Below are 19473 nucleotides of genomic sequence, written 5' to 3'. Positions count from 1 at the left end.
ATTCGAGAAATATATAACTCCGCTAGGTGACTAGCTGTTATACTTTCTCGAATAAGAAGAAAATGATTGACTTTGGAAAGACGGTCAATGACCACAAAGATAACATTATTCCCTCTCTTGGTCCTGGGAAATCCGGTGATGAAATCGATACCAACTTTATCCCGTTTCCACTCTCGAATAGCTAAAGGTTGAAGGGTGTCAGCAGGCCTTTGATGCTCTCCTTAACTCGGTGATAAACGTTGCAATTTGCAACAATCTGAGCAAGTTCTCTCTTCATCCTAGTCCACCAGAACCTCTGGCGTAGGTCCTGATACATCTTGGTACTACCAGGATAAATCGTGAGAGGAGATTCATGAGCCTCCTTAAGGATGAGCTGCCGTAGATATTGATTCTTAGGAACTAGTAAAAAGTTCTGGAAGTACACAAGAACTTGATCATTCATAGAGAATTCTTAAGCGTTTTCGCTAGTAATATTCTCCTTGATCCGTGATATACCCTTATCACGCTTTTTTCCAGCTATGATTTGATCCTTAAGAGTAGGTTTCGCCACCAAGGTGGAAAGGAATACTTGAGGAACAATGTGGAGGTTTAACTTCCGTAATTCCTCATGGAGAAGTGGTTGACTTTGTTCTAACATCATATTGTTACAATAAGACTTATGACTTAGTGCATCAGCCATGACATTGGCTTTCCCCGGGGTGTAAGATATCTCTAAGTCGTAATCTGTGATCAACCTGACCCACTGTCTTTGCCTGAGATTCAAATCCGGGTGGGTGAAAATGTATTTTAGACTTTGGTGATGAGTGTAGATCTCACAACGGTTACCCAGAAGGTAATGTCGCCAGGTTTTTAGTGCACGGATTACAGCTCCAAGCTCAAGATCATGTGTGGGATAATTATCCTCGTATGGACTCAATTGTCGATATGCGTATGCAATCACATGAACATCCTGCATGATAATGCAACCTAATCCTTGTCGTGAGGCATCGCAGTAGATAACAAAGTCCTTGGAGAAATCTCGTGGTACCAACACGGGTGCGGAAGTCACACGTCTTTTCAGTTCCTAAAAACTATGCTCACACTATGGGGTCCACTCAAACTTTTTATCCTTCTTGACAAATTCAATTAGAGGCTTTGCATCCTTAGAGAAGTTCTCGACAAAGAGGTGACAATAGCTCGCTAGACCAAGAAAACTCCTAACTTGCTTAACCGATTCAGGTTGAGTCCAATCAAGGATAGCGTGAACTCTCTCGGGATTGACAACAATACCTTTACTAGAGATTACGTGCCCTAGATAGGTCACTTCTGGCAACCAAAATTCACATTTAGAGAACTTGGCATAAAGACGATGTTCTCAAAGTTTCATCAATACCAGCCTTAGATGCTCTGCATGTTCTTGTTCGTTCTTCGTGTAGATGAGAATATCGTCGAGGTATACCACGACGAATTTATCCAAGTACTCCATGAAGGTCAAATTCATCATGCAAGAGAAAGTGGCTAGGGCATTGGTTAAACCGAAGCACATGACAATGTACTCGTATTGGCCATAACGAGTGACAAAGCCGTTTTTGGAATGTACCCCTTCTTGATCTTGATTTGATGGTAACCCAACTTCAAATCCATCTTAGAAAAGACTAAGGATCCAGCAAGATGATCGTATAGATTGTTGATCCTGGGGAGCGGGTACTTGTTTTTTATGGTAACCAAATGAGCTGGTGGATAATCTAGAACCATTCGATCTGTTCCATCCTTCTTGTTAACGAAGAGGACATAACATCTTATAGGGTCTTTTGGCTATTGGGACGGTTCCTGGAATAAGATCTATCACAAACTCTACATCCCTGTCAGGTGGAATGCCTGGCAGTTCTTTTGGAAAGACATCCGGAAAATCAGGGACTATCGAAATATCTTCTAGCTCTTGAAGAGGGCTAGCATTGACGGAATAGAGTTGGCATTTGGCAACCCGAGTCGAGACATTAACTATCTCACCCGATGGATGTGTAAGCTGAACATTCCTAGAATGGGTATCAATCTTGGCGTAATGAGCTGGCATCCAGTCCATACCCAAGGTGATATTCATATCTGAAGACTTAAGAGCTATCCAGGGTGGTTGGAAGACTAGCCTGCCCACAAGAATTTCATTGTCATAACTTATCCTATAAGTCTGGCATTTATTGCCAAGATTTTGAACTACTAATGGAATAGGCATATCACAAAAGGACATGTTATGCAACTGCGCATAACTTTCGGAAATGAAAGAATGAGATGACCCACTATCAAAAAGAACAAACGCTGGGTGACGATTGACAAGGAGTGTACCCAAAATGGCGTCGGGATCCTCTGCAGCTTCTTCTGCTGAAACATAGTTCACACGACCACGCGTAGGAGTTGGCTTCACATAGAATGCTTTGCCCAGCTTGCCACACCCAACAGACTTCCCAGGTTGATTGGTGGCGTTATTTTGAGGACACTAATGTGAATAGTGACCTGGTTCTCCACACTTGTAGCCGTCCACTTGATTGGCATGTGGTGCAGCATTGGTAGCTAGACCGCCATAAGTATTGGCTGGAGGGTAGGTCAGATTTGCATGAGGTGCCACAGAGGATGGCCTCGCGGTGTATCTTGGAGGTAGAGAACTATTAGGGACCCACACTCGACGCTTCTCAAATGTTGAGCCAGATGAGGAGCTAGAATCACGGGAGTGCTTCTTTGTTGCTTCACAATCAGTATGTCCAGTTTCAGCACTGATCGCCTTGTTGACAAGAGCTTGAAAGCTTGCACATTCATGAAGGCGCAGATCACGATGAAGTTTGGGGCTCAGTCCCCTGCAGAAACTTGCTTTCTTCTTGGCGTCAGTTGCCACCTCTTCAGTTGCATAGTGGGCGAGGTTTCCAAACTCACGGCTATATGCATCCACGGTCGGCTTCCCTTGAGTAAATGCACATAACTCCTCTCTCTTACGGTCCATTAACCCTTATGGAATATGATGCAGACAGAAAGCTACGCTGAAATCAGCCCAGGTGGCTGCTGGTCCAGCTGGGCGCATAGCTTCACAATTCTCCCACCACAGATTGGCAGGGCCTTCTAGAAAGTAAGTAGAAAATGTCACCTTATCAACCTCAGCAACATTGGCGAAACGTATCTTGCGTGAAATGCTACACAACCAATCATTAGTGTCGAGGGGGGCGACGGAATTATGGAACTTGGGTGGATTAAGCTTCACAAAGTCATTGAAGGTCACTGCATCATTTCGCTGCTAGTGAGCCGTATTATGCTCAATACACTCAAATAGACAGCTGGTTTCTCTCTTATTCCTTCCTACCTCCAGCATAAGCTCTGCGAGCGAGGGCGGGTGAGGCAGGTTTTCCTCAGCTGCTTGACTACCTTCTCCCTGCTCATGGGCAGGAGCACCGTTGAGAATAGTGAGCACCATCCTAACAAACAAACTCACAGCTTAGACTAGATCAACATCAACTCTTGATAAGGAATTAAGTAATGCACTAAACAGTATGGAATGTAGGACGACATCTGGACATCATGGTAATAAGCAAACTGCCATATAAACACCATGGTTCAGACACATGGTTCAGACACACCATAACATAGTTCAGTACAAAGTCAAACTGAAGAGCAAACTACTAAAAGATGATACTACTCATCAGAGGCATTCCAATCTTCCTATACATTATTTATCTAAGCCTCCGGAACTCATCTCACACCCCAGTCATATTCCATAAGACACGCAGGACTGTGGACAATATAACTGCTACAATACTACTATTCCACTCACGAACTCAAGCATCTGCATAGAACATCTCATACAGGTTTCCTCCATGACCTAGGAGCTGAACCTGAGAGTCAGGAAACACCCTAGCCTGGGTCCCCTGGAAACCATAAGGACACAGATGTAGCCTCGGTCCCCTCACTAGTGGCAACAGATGTCCACGAAGAGGAGTGACACCTCCAATAGTAGGCCAATCGATGTGAGCTGGAAAATGTGTCCTAACTGGGTTCAACATCTCCATGTCTCCATAGCCTGTCTAAAGGATAGGTGCCAGCTGTGTCAAATTTGTCCACACACGGGCACGAGTAGCATAAAGCTTCATGCAAAGAGCACCAGCATCTTGGTCTCTATTCTCTAACATCTAGGTGGTAACTTGCAGCAACGGGTCCTCCAAATAAGGATCATAGTAAACTCCACTGAGATAACCTTCTTCTGCTGGCTCAGAAGCTGGGATATAACAGAAATCTGAATTTTGCATTAGTGGATGATTTGCTCTCATGATGGTCAACATTGAATAGGCGGCATCCTGGACCGTCATGTCAACGGTAGCCCCCAACCCATAAGACCAATGGATGGCTCCTCACCACCAGGGTAATCTGGATATACCCTAACAGTACACATATATTTGCTCTAGTTAAAATCCCGGTACTGCTCCTCCATAGTATACTCTGGGTACCAGCGGTAACCGGCTACTCGCATCATCCTGACCAACATGGCCATGTGACCCGGTACATCAATGCACCTAGTCAAATGGACCACCTGACGAGAAGGGCGAGGAGGCATCCGAAATAGAGAATAATGCAAAGGCATTAGAGCTCTAGCAAAACCAGACAGCATAACGGCTGGAAATGCTCAAAAACAATTTTGAGACATCCTGCAAAAGATTGGATAGCATAAACACTCAACTCTGAATTTCACGGTTCCATGGTCCACAATTTTTTTCAAAAACAAACTAGACAACTTGGATTGACTCTCGAGGCACTTTCCTACAATCTACACAGTAGTAACACGTGATCCTGAGAGATAGGTAAGAAGCCTAGTTCTTAATCCCCGTAGAAAAGATGAGGGTGACGAGAATAGAATGACTTCAGAAGAGAAGCAAAAAGATCCTTACGTTCCCTTCCCCAATCAATTCCCTTGTATATAAGTAAAGCATTTCTAGACTCGAGTTCGATGAGTTTGGCTTGGTAATCCTACAGTCACTCAGGCTCTGATACCAACGCTGTCAGGACGCCAATCCTAAGCCATAGGAATCCAGCCTGTAACACACAATATCACTTTGTGGTCTCACACACGGTTAACCCCACGGCTGCCACCTTACCTTGGCCGGGACTGTTTGCGACTTTTGACTCACGTATGTAATGTGTCGCTAGCATTCCAATGTCAAAGAACTTGGGTCGACATAACTAATTATAAACCCAAGTGGCACATCCGTATAGATATAGGCATACATAACCCAGCAAAGCAGGTGTTGGTCATCAACGTAGGCGAGTCGTAGCAAGCTACAAGGATTCCATTACACCGCGAGACATTTCCCCGAAGGGGAAAACGCAGCAACTAAGAAGGATACATGTCGGTCAACCAATGTGTCCAGGGTTGTAGCAAGCTACCAGGGCTCAGTGGAATCACAAAGGGGCATTTCTCTGTAAAGAGTACTACTAAAGGTGCACAACTTGGTGTTGAACCCCATACATATCACATCACATCACACGTACGCATGACATACGCAATATGCATAGATACAACAACGGCATCAGAACATAACCATACAACATCACAAGATTTATTTAGAAGACTCGGAAGAACCTTGCATAATAAGTGCATACAGGTAGGGGTCACATGACTCTACACTCAAGTCATACAAACAAAGTCATACCAGCCATGCGGGAGCATTAAAATTGTCTGAGTATAGATAGATGAAAGTAAAAGGCATAAAGCCTGACTATATACAGATCCCTTCTGAAGGGGCCGGGTCGTAGCTGGGACACCGGCTACTCGTCATCATCGACGTCTAGATAGAACCCACCAGATGGTTCGTGGGTATATTCTGCAACATTTATTAAGGAAATACGAGTACGAAAGTACTGTACAAGACTTTAAATCAGATCTATCTACTCATGCACAAGTATCAACAAAGGAGGTTATGGGGTTTCATGCAGCAATCCAACTTTGACTCTTGGCTAATCTATACTACGACTTCAATTATTTTTTAAGAAGTTTTGATCAGTCGTACACGTGTCCACTACCACCCAACAATACACTATAATGGATTATTTCTCGTTTCCCTACGAGAATGCTGATATGTCCCAAACGTATCTACAATTTCGGCTTGCTCCATGATTTTTTGGGTGACATTGTTATATGTTTTGCTACACTTTTATATATTTTTACACATATTTGGACTAACCTACTAACTCAGTGCACCCAGTACCAGTTTTTGTCTGCTGATGTATTTTTTGCAGGGGCTTTTATCCAAATTTCCAAATCCCCAAAAATTCTGAGAAATATATATAAAAATTAGCATAATAGAAGCTTCCAGATCATAGAAGATGGGACAGAGGGGAGCCAGGGGCTGCCCAGGCGGCCACCCTCCGCGGCCTGGCCCCTGGCCACACCCACAGGCCGCCTGGGTGGGCCCCACCTCCTCTGACACCCTCCTTTGGCCTATATTTACCCCTCCGATCAGAATCCCTTCAATCATATCCAGAATCGAGAATTCCTCCATCGTTCTGGGGTCGTAGCGCTTCTAATATCGGGAGCGTGAGGAGACCTCTTCCCAGCACCCTGCTAGAGGGAGGATTGACCTCCGAGAGCTTCTCCATCGCCATAGACGCCTCCTGGACGTACTGTGAGTAGTCCTCCTTGGACCATGAGTCCATGACCAGTAGCTATGTGATGTCTTCTCTCCAATCTTGTGCTTCAATGATTAGCCCTTGTGCGCTGCCCTACATGATCAAGGAACCTATGTCATTTTCATGCTATTGCTATGCTTGTTTGTTGGGATCCGATGGATTATGAGATTATGTTCAGATTGTTTTGAGTTATGTATCTGATTATCCTTTTATATTATGTTCTTTAGTGATTCATGCATGTTCTTCGTTGCTTTGTATTGCTTTGGCTGAGTAGTAGATTGTAACCTCAAGAGGGACCGTTATGCATGATTGTGGGTTCATGCCCCCTTATGTCTAGATTGCGTGACAGAAACATGAGACTAGGGGATGTGTTGTTGCCACCAGGGAGAAAACAACGGTGCTTGTGACCGCGGTTGCAAGGATTGTTTACCTTGCACATAGTTCGTTAATGCAGTTGTCCGTTGCTTTGAGTTTACACTTTGGGTGGGGCTCGCAACTTAATACCAGCGAGATGTTCTGGATAGATATCTCAAGGTGGAAGATTAGTAAGTAGATGCTGATGAATAAATGGTCTACTTGTCTTGGCGTACTGCCCTTTACTATTGAGCCTCTAACTTTCAAGTAGCATAATTAACATTGCAGTGTGTTCATAATTCTGTCAATTGCCCAGCTGTAATTTGTTTACCCATGTATAGTTGTTTATCGTCTTTTGGGAGAGAGACATCACTAGTGAACATCATGTGACTCAGGTCCATATCACCACCATTTCTTAAACCTCCATCATTTACTGCTTTATTTACTTTTCCGTTGCAATCACTATCACTATTCCCGCTTCTATTTTGATCCTTTGCAAACTACAAGGCCGGAGAGATTGACAACCTCTATATACTCGTTGGGAGCAAAGTAATTTGTTGTGTGTGCAGGTCCACGTCTTCTGCTAGCGCCAGGGCAGCGGACACCTACTTGTTGATCCTTGGAGTCCTTCTAGTTCGATAAACCTTACAGTATCCGTGTAAGGGAAACTTGTTGTTGACTACATCTCCACTTTCCACTTGGGGTAACCAACAAGGGGCGAGAAGTATATTCATCATCTCATCATCAAGCAATTTTTTGGCGCCGTTGCCGGGGACTTCAGTCTTCAAGATAGGGGAGTCGCACGCTATCTTTTACCTTTGCTTTTTTGTCTTGTTATTTCACTTTCTAGTTTTTGCTTTACAGTCTTATACCAAAAGCCACAAAAAAATTGTTTCTTTGTTCTTGCTTGTTGCTGCTGCTATGGGTTCCACTGAAAACACCAAGTTGTGTGACTTTACTAGTCACAACAACAATGACTTTATCTGCACTCCTATTGTTGCTCCCGCGACTAGGGCTACGTCCTATGAGATTAAACCTGCTTTATTGAACCTTGTTACGAAAGATCGCTTCTCCGTTGCTGGAGATGATGCTGCTTTGAACTTGAATAATTTTATTGAGCTTTGTGATATGCAAAAACATAAAGAAGTAGATGGTGATATTGTTAAACTTAAGCTTTTTCCTTTTTCCTTGAGAGGAGGATATAAAGTATGGCTTCAATATTTGCCTAGGAATAGCATAGATTCTTGGGATAAGTGCAAAGATGCTTTTATTGGGAAGTATTACCCGCCTGCTAAGATTATCCAGTTAATAAGTAACATTATGAATTTTAGGCAAATGGATAATGAACACGTTGCTCAAGCTTGGGAACGTATGAAATCTCTTGTTAAGAATTGCCCTACTCATGGTTTGACTACTTGGATGGTTATCCAAACTTTCTATGTAGGATTGAACTTTACCTCATGGAATTTGTTAGACTCGGCCGCGGGAGGTACCTTTATGTCAACTACACTTGGTGTTGCCACAAAGCTATTGGATGAGATGATGACAAATTATTCTCAATGGCACACCGAGAGAGCTCCAACAGGTAGGAAGGTAAATTATGTTGAGGAGATCTCCTGTCTTAATGATAAGGTTGACATGATCATGACTTTACTTACTAAGCAAGCTCCTATCGATCCTCATGATGTTCCTTTAAATTCTTTGGTTGCTCAACAAAGAGAGCAAGTTGATGTTAATTTTATCTCTAGGAACATCTTTAATAATAATGCTTATAGGAGTAATTTTGGTAGCAATCCTAGACCGTTCCCATCCAACAACTATGGGAACAACAACAATTATCCTAGCACCAAAAACTCCACTACTGAATTAGAGAGCATGCTTAAAGAGCTTATCACTTCTCAAACATCCTTTAGCAAGATTGTAGAAGAGAAATTAGAAAAAATAGATAGTCTCTCTTTGAAGGTCGACAACATAGCTCATGATGTAGAGATGCTTAAAATTAGAACTCCCCCCTTGAGGAAAAGAACACCACACCCACGAATGCTATCCAAGTCCAAATTAATGAGAACATAAAAATGCTAGCCAAACTTAAAGATAGATGGGCTAGAGAAAAAGAAGAGGAAGATAGGATTAAGAGCCTTCCTACACATACTACCATTGCTACTATACAAGTTGTTGAGGATCTCAAAACTTTTAGCACCCATCACACCCCTAATCCCAATGGATCTATTAATTGTGATGCTAATAGCTCAACTATATGACAAGAAGGTCCTTTGAATTTAGAGACTACCAAAAGAATGAGCTTAGATGACATTACCACCAGTTTAATTAATGGTAGTAATCTTGATTTTGAAAATTGTAGTCTTTCCGAAGTGATCACTTTTTTGCAAGGAATGGCTAAAGAACCCCACACTAGTACACTCAATATTGCCTTCACCGAGCATATTACCGATGCTCTTATCAAAGCTAGGGAGGAGAAGCTAAAGCTAGAGCCTTCTATTCCTAGAAAACTAGAAGATGGTTGGGATCCTATGGTCAAGATTAAATTGAATAATATCCCTTGCTTTGCCTTATGTGATGTTGGAGCTAGTGCCTCTGTTATGCCCAAAAGAATGTATGATATGCTTGATTTGAAACCTTTTGATCAATGTTCTTTTGGTGTTCGTCTTGTTGATTCTTCCGTAAAGAAACCTTTAGGGAGAATTAATTATGTTCTTATTGTTTTCAATGATAATTATGTGCCCGTTGATTTTCTTATTATGGACATTGAGTGTGATCCTTCATGTCCAATTATTTTGGGACGTCCTTTTCTCCGCACCGTTGGTGCTATCATTGACATGAAAGAAGGGACCATTAGATTCCAATTTCCCCTTAAATAGGGAATGTAACACTTCCCTCGAGAGAAGATTAAGTTACCTTATGAGTCCGTCATTCGGGCAAGTTATTCTTATGGAGTTGTTAATACTTGATCTTTTTCTATCATCCCTAGCTCAAAAGCATAAAAGAAAGTGCTTGTTGGGAGGCAACCCAATTTGTTTTTACTTTTAGTTTTAGTGGTCTTGATGCTTGTTACTAATGTAGGAACATCATTGTATCTTTAGTTTTAAGCTTTGTGCCTAGTTTTAGCCTCTGATTGCAAGAAAGTTCAAAAGTTGTGACATGCTGGCCATAAACAGATTCTGTCAGCTTGACAGAAAAATTTGCCAAAAATAACCAGATCATCTTGAATGTTTTTGACAGCATGATCTATATAATTGTCTTTCTCACATCTGTTCTGAGTTTTTTGTTTTGAGTTGCAGAAGTGCCCCCGAACAAATTATTTACTACGTGTTGTTCTGTTTTTCATAGATCCTGCCACGGTTTGCAAATCTTAAGCTGGCTTTTCTTTTGCAAAAAACTTTTGGCAATCATGAGAAACAATAGATTTTCATGAAAATATTTATTTCCAGTAGGTAATGAATTATTTTATCCTGGGTACTAACCACTCTAATCATCTTATGATGAGTTTTGTATCAATGGAGTTTTCGACTATGCGATGGAAGATGATGAAAGAAGATCCAGGAGTGTCAAGCACTCAATCTTGGCGATGCCCCCATGCACCCCCAAGAAATATTCAAGGAAACTCAAGTGTCTAAGCTTGGGGATGCCCCCGTGCATCCCCTTCTCTATCAACAATCATCAGTTCGTCCATCTCCATGCTATATTTTTATCACTTCATATGTTATGTGCTATGCTTGGAGCGTCCCGCTCTTTACTTTTTAGTTTTTTTACTTTTTCTTGTTGTTCATAACGAGTCGAAACCTAGTCTTAGAAACACGCTCCATTCCACTCTAGAACACAACATAGGTTTTCATGCTTATCCTTTTTGTGTGTTCTTTATCTTTGCATAGCTGCTGTCATGCTTAGCTCTTGGTTTTCATGCTATATATTTTTAAGAGCTATTATTTAGGTTTCTTTTGGAACTCTCTTGAGCTACCTTGCTTATCTTGTTTAGAGGGTTGGCTCGTTGCACGTTGTGTGTCTTGCATGAGTAGGTAATTGAGGTTGCTATTTAAGTATAGTAGCAACTTGCAATAGACATGAGGTATTGATTTGAGTAATGTTTGGACTATTGGTGTCCAGAGCTTAAGCCTATCAGTGATAGGTGTCGTATTTTGGGAAATCCGTGTGTCTTTCAAAAACTAAAAATTAGTTGAGAACTCTAGCTACTAGATTGATCGTTAACTTCTGGAGGGGTTGGAATATATAGACGACCCCCACGTAACAATGGGTCGAGGATGCGCAAGGATAAACAAACCCCCAAACATTCCTCCTCGGGGTACTTTTCTCTTTGTAAATTTCCTAACTAGATAGAGAGTTACTGATAATAAGTGTATGAGTTCTTCGGACTAATGTGAGTATTCGAATGTTGGCACTTCCACCATTCATATTTTGCTAGCCTCTTCGGTACTGTGCATTGCCCTTTCTCATCTTGAGAGTTGGTGCAAACTTCGCCGGTGCATCCATACCCTTGGCATGATATGCTCTATCATCATAAGCCGCGTTATATGTTTCCTCCAAACAGCCACCATACCTACCTATTAAGGCATTTCCATATCCTTTCCGAGATACATTGCCATGAAACATCCACCATCTCATGACTTGATGTTCATGTCATACATTCTTTTGCTTGATCGAGGAGCCGCATGCTAGTTGGGACTTGCCCTTATTATTGCTACATTACACGCTAGTTTCATTGAATATCCTGCTACACTGGGAGAGGCATACATTTGCATACATCATTATAGTTTTCAGTTGTCTTTATGTGAGTACTTATAAAGTGTGACGATCTTATTTTTATTCTTGTAAAATGTAGAGTGTTGCCCTTAAGTGAGGAAAAGATCCCAAAGAGGACAAATGAAAAGATCCCAAAGAGGACAAATGAGAGATAAATAGAAAGAGCCAAAGAGGCCACAAAAAGAAAAAGAGAAAAATAAATAAAAAGAGAGAAGGGGGCAACACTACTATTCCTTTTAAAAGATCCACACTCGTACTCCATTGCTATATCTGTAATATATATAGAGATTATAATGCATGCATAACTATGTGGGGACCCTTATACTATAGAACTTGGTTTGCATATTCCAATGATGGGCCTCCTCAAATGAGATCTAGGTCTTCATGACCAAGCAAGTTGAATGCACCCACACTAGTTCCATTGGAGAGCTTATCTTAGCTCATATGTGCATCTGTTGCATGGCAATCCCTACTCCTCACATCATATCTATTATTTGGCATTCTCTCGCATATGGTTGTCCTCATTGATGTGAGCCTTTCACACCTTTTTGTTTTCCTTCCCCATCATTATACTTTTTGCCATCCTAAGTGCCATCATATCTTGCTTACGCTCATCCATTGCATGAGTGCTCAAAGTCGAAAGGGAGAGGATCATTTTGACTTGTGCCTAACTTGTCGTTTGGGGATGAGTCAAAATAAGATTCCGAAGGAGACCAAGTGTGAGGTTTAGTAGACTGAGTTCTAAGTTAAAAAAGTATATTTGTTTTATACTCTCAACGCATCTTCCACTTCTTGCACGCAAACACCATTTTGAGACATTCGAGTCACGGTCAGCGAGAGCGCTTGCACCTTTATGTTCTTACTTTGCTACTTTCAATACTAAATATAGAGTCTTGCTTGTTATCGTGTTGACTTGAATTGCATATCTTACCTGCTTTACTTTGAAGTTCTTATATGTGTGTTAGCATGTCACCACAGAAATTATCGTGTTATCATTTATCTACTCGAGGACGAGCAGGAATTAAGCTTGGGGATGTTGATACATCCCAAATGTATCTATAATTTCTGCTTGCTCCATGATCTTTTGGGTGACATTGTTATATGTTTTGCTACACTTTTATATCTTTTTACACATATTTGGACTAACCTACTAACTGAGTGCACCTAGTGCCAGTTTTTGTCTGCTGATGTATTTTTTCCAGGGGCTTTTATCCAAATTTCCAGAGCCCCAAAAATCCCGAGAAAAATATATAAAAATCAGCTTAACGGAAGCTTCCTCATAACTGAAGATGGGCCAGAGGGGAGCCAGGGGCTGCCCAGGAGGCCACCCTACCCGGCCTAGCCCCTGACCGCGCCCACAGGCCGCCTGGTGGGTCCCACCTCCTATGACGCCCTCTTTTGGCCTATATTTACCCCTCCGATCGGAAACCCTTCAATCATATACAGAATCGCGAATTTCTCCATCCTTCCGCCGCCGCAGCGATTTCGAGATCTGGAGCTGCTGCGGCAACAGACAACAGTGCCAGAGATTGACCCGTTGACGGAGGCTGGGCTTGCATTGGTTTTTACCTTGAAGAGGAAAGGGTGGTGCAGCACAGGAGTAGTAAGTATTTCCCTCAGTTTGAGAACCAAGGTATTAATCCAGTAGGAGAATCTCGTCAAGTCCAGAGCACGTGCGCAAACACAAACGAGCTTGCACACAACGCTATAAAGGGGTTGTCAATCCCTTCAAGATTGATTGCAAAGTGAGATCTGAAGGCGGAAAGTGTAATGAAGTAAAAGAGTAAGGCTGAAAATATGGTCTCGAGTAGACCCGGGGGCCATAGTGTTCACTAGAGGCTTCTCTCAAAATAGAAAATATTACGGTGGGTGAACAAATTACTGTCGAGCAATTGATTGAACCGCGCAAAGTCATGACTATATCTACGGCAATGATCATACATATAGGCATCACATCCGAGACAAGTAGACCGACACTTTCTCCATCTACTACTATTACTCCACACATCGACCGCTATCCAGCATGCATCTAGTGTATTGAGTTCATGACGAACAAAGTAACGCTTTAAGCAAGATGACATGATGTAGAGGGATAATCTCAAACCAATGATGAAAACCCCATCTTTTTACCCTTGATGGAAACAACACGATGCGTTCCTCGCTACCCCTTCTGTCACTTGGTGAGGTCACCGCACGGTATGAACCCAAAACCAAGCACTTCTCCCATTGCAAGAATCATAGATCTAGTTGGTTAAAAAAAACCACGACTCGAAGAGAATTACAAGGATATGAAATCATGCATAAGAGAGATGAGAAGAAACTCAAATAAGATTCATAGATAATCTGATCATAAATCCACAATTCATCGGATCTCGACAAACACACCGCAAAAGAGGATTACATCAGATAGATCTCCATGAAGATCATGGAGAACTTTGTATTGAAGATCCAAGAGAGAGAAGAAGCCATCTAGTTACTAGCTATGGACCCAAGGTCTATGGTGAACTACTCACGCATCATCGGAGAGGTCATGGTGTTGATGAAGAAGCCCTCCATATCCGAATCCCCCCTCCGGCAGGGCACCAGAACGTGCCCCAGATGGGATCTTGCGGAGACAGAAGCTTGCGACGGCGGAAAAGTACTTTCGATGATCTCCTGATATTTTATGGAATTTTTGGGAAGATATAGGCGAAAGACCTAGGGCAGGGGAGGCCCTGGGAGCCCACAAGGCTGGGAGGCGCGCCCCCCTCGGCCGCGGCTAGGGGGCTTGTGGTGTCCCTGGAGACCCCCTGCCTTGGGTCTCAAGCTTCCCGATCTTCTTCTGTTTTGGAAAAAATATTTTTGGAAGTTTCGTTCCATTTGGACTCCGTTTAAAATCCTCCTCTGAAAAGTGTCAAAAACATGGAAAAAAACAGGAACTGGGACTTGGCACTGAGTTAATAAGTTAGTCCCAAGAAAGATATAGAAGGCATACAAAACATCCAAAGTTTGACAAGATATTAGCATGGAACCATCACAAATTATAGATACGTTGGAGACGTATCAAGCATCCCTAAGCTTAACTCCTGCTCGTCCTCGAGTAGGGAAGTGATAAAGACTGAATTTTTGATGTGGGTTGCTACCTAGCATAGTTGTCCTTTGCAACTTCTTTCATGTGACATGAATGTTCAGATCCGTACGATTCAAAACAATAGTTTTGTAACGACTAAGACGCGGTCCTTTCCGATTTAGGGAACGAGGCCCCGAATTGGAAAGAAGCGCATCTAAGCATTTCGCAAGCACGGTAACATAGCACAGACATAATAATAGTAGAATGAAAATAAGGGATTCAACTGCCATCTCATAAATATATCAAAGTTACAACACGCATCCAAACAAGGTAGTTCCGCTACGGACTACAAAACATGAGAAATGACTATGCTACCCTGCATGCTTGCCCACGATCGCGACCACGCCTTAGTCTTCGGGATAGTTCAGTTACACGCGGTCATTCTCCTCATCGTACTGCCTGGACAACTGCGTGCCGTCGGGATCACATGTCTCGGGGGTACCTGAACCTATTGGCGTTGTGAAGGAATCTGTGAGCTACGGTGACTCAGCAATCTATGACCTCGGTGCCAGAACTAGTCATGTTATTAGGTAAGGAAGGTGGAGTATTTAGGTTGCAGCCGCCTAAGCATATATGGTGGCTAAATTACGTAGAACAAGTATTGAAGGTGGTCTATACTAGAGATCCATGTTTAGTTGATTACTAAGTGATATTGAACACCTACTTACGTCAATCATAACCCCACCGTGTTCCTGATCGAAGAGAGGTCTTCGAAGGGGACAGTCACGGTTACGCACACAATTGGAAATTTTATTAGAGTTATGTTTAAGTTATCTATAACCGGATGTTAACAAATATTCCAAGTTGCCACATAACCGCGGGCACGGCTTTCTGAAAGATTAAACCCTGCAGGGGTGCTCCAACTAGTCTTTCACAAACCGTCACGGGCCGCAAAGTAATCCTCTATCACGAATCTCGTGATCTCGTCGGATTCCTTAGAGGACAACCTCCACTCTGGGGAGAACCAAAGCTTCATCGGGATTCCTATATGCAAGATATATCGCTAAGGTAAGAAAAGACTAGTCTCAGGACACGATGGATGAGCTAGACGTCGGGATGGCTAAACCTCTAGGTGACAAGTGGGGACCCGGACATCGCTTAGGTGGGACCAACACTCATGAGGAGCACTGGCTCGGGTTGTTGATTAAATTCCTCAGGGTATCTATTCCCTATGCAGATTATTATTAGGTGATTAGCAAGTTAAAACCAATGTTGGGTCCTGCCGGACAAGTCTTAACACTACATGATTTATCAAGGGGGTCCCCGTAACAACCCCGAACTTGTTAGGAGCGATCATTATGGAATCAAACACCGGTAGCCGGTAATTATGGCGGCAATAACGGAACAAAACACCCGGCAAAAGGCTAGGCCTTCCGTTATTTACCAAGTATATAGGTGCATTAATTAAATATCAGATTTAACATAATGATATCAAGCTCATGTTAACACATGAGAAAAATCACCTGCAACTAGCAACGCAAACATTAGAAGCTTAGCAAAGCTTACTTAGCCATTCAAGATTAGCTAGGAAGGGATAAGTGTTTGGGTTTCATGGCAATACCAGGAGGCAATTATTTTAGTGGTAGGCAGCGAGCATATGACGGAATAAATGTAATCTAGCATAACAAGTCTAGAGATGGAATCAAGGTCATATCATCTTGCGTGTGATGTCCTCAGCTTGGAACTGCTCTTGTTCGTCATGCACGTACTCTCTCGGATCCATGTACTCGTTCTCCTATCCCAGTGCTACCCAACATAAAAATAGCATCCAATGAACAACAACACCTCAAGATGCAACAAGCACATGATGCATCAGATGAAAATGAACATGCATCTCTATTCTACTCACTTGCACATGCATGAGATATAAAAACAAGTTCCTGGACAGAACTGCACTATAAGATATCTTGACATGCATGAGGATGACATTATCAGATGTGTCACGCGAAAACAAGACAAAACCATATAAAGAATGTTACAAACGGAGCTACGGATCAACGGGAAACAACGAAACAAGAAATGAAGTCCTACGTGCCAAATACATCACCACACACTCCTATGGCTTACTTCTGGTATTCCCAGGTTGCCAAGACATAAATCAAACCAACATGTATGGGTGGTGCAAGGAATATCACCACACCATCACTTATGCACTCACAAGCATCAAAACATCAAAACTATACATGCTGCCATAAACAGCATCATAGCAGTTTGAGGGCTACATGCAAAGCACCTACAGCCACCCAAATATGCCAAATAGGATATGTGGCAGAAGCTATTCAAAAGTACTACCAGCACAAGAAAAAAGATCACACAAAGGAGTTTCACAAAGTTACACAGTTGCTAACTTGGACAAAAATATCTGGTTTCAGGGACTTAGTGAAAATTCCAGATTCTCACTAGCTGTTTATGCTCTGAATCATTTTGACAGCACCCAAAACAATATCTACAGGACTCCAAATGGAATGAATATTTACACAAATCTAGACAAACACATAAGCTACAACTTTCCAGTTGACAGCAAAGGCTGATTCTCAACACATGGACCTCTACAAGCACAACAACAGGAGAAGAAAATATAAACAGATTCTCAGACTTAGTGAAAATCACAGATTTTCACTAAACTGTAATTTCAGCCATGTGCCTACTTTGACTAGGCGTATCTTGCACATATGAACTACTAAGCATGAAACAAAACCAACATTCCATAGAGGGGGTCACCCTCTAATGCCACAACAAGGAATCAACCACTTGGGCTCACCACATCTCATGGAACCAAGCTCCAAACATAGAACAAATCTGAAATATGACATTCGCGGAAAATGTTCCAAAGGCAAAACTGACTTCACCAATGGATTCCTGGGATGATTCTACCCCAAAAACATGTGTAATACATGGGCACTTGCATAGAACAAAAGGGCACAAACTAGAAAAGAAAAGATACATGGCATCACATGTAGTGAATAGTGCATCATCACATGTGCTATTCACTAGAGCAACACCTACACAAGCATATGCACACTCTCACAAATCCAATGGTGCACATGAGGGGTGGACCTCATGTGCATGTGCTTTAGCACACCACCACACACACACACATCAAGCACTAGCAAGAAAGCACCTACACATGCTATATAGAACACACCACTATCTACACACACATAATCTTGTCTCTCTACCCTACTCATACAAGCACATGTTCTTATCATGACACATCATGCCATGACATGTGTGAGACACACACACACATAAGCACACACACATTCACATACATCACAAGCTTGCACAAGATAGGACACACACACATACAACATGCACATGGGAAAACACCCACAAGGTGCACACACACATACATGAATCTACACATGCAAATATGCAAAACAACCTACACATGCTCTTCTACCAAGAATAAACCTACACACATGCTTACAAGCCTACACCATCAATTATTCACAAACTAGCAAAAACACTATGAACAACATGCTGTTTTGAGGGGAGACAAAATACCCTCATGGTGTCAGCACACCGCAGAACCAACTACATCAATCCAAGAGAAAAATGCACAAGAAAAACAAAATAAAAAATAAAAGGGTGTGGTAGGTGTCGAACCCAGGACCTCCTGGATCCACCACAGGAACCACAACAGCTAGCACCACCCTGCTACACGCCACTTGCTCGACAGTATAGGGGGTGCATCCTAGGTAACTAGTCCCTGTGCTACTGTGCCAATAAAATCCACCAAAAAGCAAAAGGTGCGCCGAGGGGGATTCGAACCCACGACTAGACACTAGCACCAAAAGACCACTAACACTCTGCTACTACTTCGATGCTTAACACGGGAGGGGAGTGATCTCTCTTGAGCACCCCCTCGTGCCTATCCTCTGCCCCACGGTGGCCGGAACAGGGGACGGTGCTTGCCGGCGATAACCTACAAATCCAGCTACGGCTACTCGATGGAAGGAAATCCTTGCTCCCACGGTTCCATTTCAACTACTAACTCTACTCGAGAGGACCTACAGCGACGGCTCGACGTGACACGGCGGCTCCGCCGACAGAGAAGGAACGGCGTCGATCCTATGGCCTACTGCTCGCGATCTGGGATAGGGAGGAAGGGGAGATGGATCTACCTCACCTACTGGACGAGGTGGAAGCTTCGGCCGGAGCGGGAGTAGAGGAAGAAGGGGGAAGTAGCCGCTTGGAGAAGATCGTCACGGAAGAAAGCCGCCGTCATGGAGGGAGTGGAAGCAGGCCGATCTCATCGAAGTAGTCGCGGGAACGGGCTCCTAGAAGTACCTGCGTGCTCGCCGAGGTGTTGGAGGGGCCGCAGGTGTACGGGCGCGACGGCGAGGAGCATCTCAGCTCGCGGCCATGGCGGAGGAGGCCGATCCCCTTACCTGGTGTCGTCGGCAGAGAGGGAGAAGGAGAATGGATGGAGGTGGCGGCGCGAGAGGGAAACCCTAAGCTGCACGGACGCCAAGGGGTGGCTTTATGGAGGAGGAGGGGCGAGGGAGGCGGCTCGACGTCCGTGACGGCGTGAGCTGCCGTTGCTCTGCCTCCATCTCTGAAGAAAGTCCGACGGAGGAAGGAGAACAGGAACG

This window comes from Hordeum vulgare, chromosome 4H, assembly GCF_904849725.1.
Source record: "Hordeum vulgare subsp. vulgare chromosome 4H, MorexV3_pseudomolecules_assembly, whole genome shotgun sequence".
NCBI lineage: Eukaryota > Viridiplantae > Streptophyta > Magnoliopsida > Poales > Poaceae > Hordeum > Hordeum vulgare.
Note: the sequence above shows the minus strand (reverse complement) of the source record.